This window comes from Perca flavescens, chromosome 19 (assembly GCF_004354835.1).
Source record: "Perca flavescens isolate YP-PL-M2 chromosome 19, PFLA_1.0, whole genome shotgun sequence".
Lineage (NCBI taxonomy): Eukaryota > Metazoa > Chordata > Actinopteri > Perciformes > Percidae > Perca > Perca flavescens.
Window position 1 is genome coordinate 6163339 of NC_041349.1, and position 2500 is coordinate 6165838.

A 2500-nucleotide genomic window follows, 5' to 3' on the forward strand; every position below is an offset into this window, starting at 1 on the left:
ATGGGGTTATGTGATTATGGGGTTATGTGATTATGGGGTTATGTGATTATGTGATTATGGGGTTATGTGATTATGTGATTATGTGATTATGTGATTATGGGGTTATGTGATTATGTGATTATGGGGTTATGTGATTATGGGGTTATGTGATTATGGGGTTATGTGATTATGGGGTTATGGGCGCACTCAATTGGATGGACCTACAACCAAATCAGAGCCCCCTTAGCGACCATCGGGGGGCCAGCTGATAAATCCTAAAAAACTCTTTGGATTTAGCGAGCCGGTTTGCAAACCTACACATGGAGAACACGGCTAGTGATTTTTGGCGATAACAGACACAATAAAGATGATGGAACAGTGACTGGAAATAGTAGTTGTAGTAGTTCATGGCATAGCAGTAGCTGTTATTATTTGTATATATTTTTCTATCTTATTTGTTTACTTATTGCGATGACTAAATATCTGTAAACTATTTTTTTGGGGGGGGGAAAAATATTTTTTTTTTTTCTCTTTTTCATCAAACTGCAGTTTCTGCAAGTTCCCGCAATTTCATCGCATAAAATTGCATAAATATGCCACATATTCCATCGCATTTTGTTAAGAAAATGTGCTGCATAATCAAGGATCTAGTCAGAATCTGAGTCTGATGCTGCTCCACTGGGCTGTGATTAGGGGGTCGTGGGCGCACTTTACATGTTACATTACATGACATTTAGCTGACGCTTTTATCCAAAGTGACAATTGCTATATATGTCAGAGGTTGCACGCCTCTTGAGCAACTAAGGGTTAAAGCGCCCATATTATGGCTCATTTTCAGGGTCATAACTGTATTTTAATGTTGTACCAGAATAGGTTTACATGGTTTAATTATCAAAAAACACCATATTTTTGTTGTACTGCTGCAGCTCTCTCTCACTGCTGCAGATCCTCTTTTCACCTGGTCTCTGTTTTAGCTACAGAGTGAGACCTCTTTTCATCTTCTTCTGTACTATCTTTGATTGCACTCGCACATGCTCAGTAGCTCAGATGTAGATCATGTCAGCTAGTTAACTCTAGAGACAGTAAAAGAAAGGCTGTTTCTCCGACTTTGGTCAGTTCCAAGGCAGGATTAGCTGGGAGACTTCTTCTAAATGAGGGAGCACATGTGGAAGTAGTTCTTTTGTAGATTAGGGTGAACTTGTGTGTGTTGTAGCAGTGCTTTGCTATTGAGAACGACGTAGCATGCTAGCATTAGCATGCTAACGCTACGAGCTAACGGTTGTGGTTAGCCAGCTCATTTCGGACTGTGACGATTTTGACCAGCTCACAACGAGACTGAAGGCAGGACACATTCAGAAACCGTATTTCACTCAAAACAGCACGGATGGATTTTTCTCAAAGTTTGTATATGTGTGGAAGCACCAGAGACACAAAATAACACCCCAAATCACCAGAAAAACTGTTTTTTTCATAATATGGGCACTTTAAGTGTCTTGCTCAGGGACACATTGGTTGATGTATCGCAGTGGGAATCGAACCCGGGTCTCCCACACCAAAGGCATGTGTCATATCCACTGCGCCATCATCATTGGATGGACCTACAACCCAAATCAGAGCCCCCTTAGTGACCATCGGGGGGCCAGCTGATAAATTCTAAAAACTCTTTTAATTTAGCGAGCCGGTTTGCAAACCTACACATGGTCAGATTTTTGATGAACAATCACAATAAAGATGATGGAACAGTGACTGGAAATAGTAGTTGTAGAAGTTCGTGGCATAGCAGGGCTCTGTTACAGGACGTGGCAGGTTGTAATAGCAACTGAGATGCATCGTGTCTCCCATCTGTGTATTGATTGTGTTGGCAGTGCGCTGCCCTGAGTCCAGGAAGGAGACGGCCTGTCTGTTAGTTAGCGGATACGTCAGCCTGAATCTAAACGTGGTCACCAAGCCCTTTAAATCTGCACTCTGTCAGTCCACACTCTCTCCGCTGTGGCTTCTATGAAGAGTCCCATCAACAACACACACACACACACACACACACACACACACACACACACACACACACACACACACACACACACACACACACACACACACACACACACACACACACACACACACACGTGTTTACCAGAAGATAGCGCTGAGTGAGTGTGCCACAGCTGATACAGTTAAAACGTACACTACACCGTGTGAAATAAGGGGGGTCACATTCCAGTCTTTGGCCGTGTATAGAGTCAGCATATCGCCACCAGACTCCATGTAAATAATCAGGACTTTTAGCGTGTATAGAGACAGCATATCTCCACCAGACTCCATGTAAATAATCAGGACTTTTAGCTACATAGAGCCAGCATATCTCCACCAGACTCCATGTAAATAATCAGGACTTTTAGCTACATAGAGCCAGCATATTTCCACCAGACTCCATGTAAATAATCAGGACTTTTAGCGTGTATAGAGCCAGTATCTCTCCACCAGACTCCATGTAAATAATCAGGACTTTTAGCGTGTATAGAGC

General features: G+C 42.6%; 1 protein-coding gene across 1 annotated transcript in view; it reads right to left on the reverse strand.

Annotated features, from left to right (window-relative positions):
• The window catches only part of nfxl1 (nuclear transcription factor, X-box binding-like 1), a 37751-nt gene that overhangs the window by 22156 nt on the left and 13095 nt on the right, over nucleotides 1-2500 (reverse strand). The gene's annotated exons all lie outside the window — the stretch shown is intronic.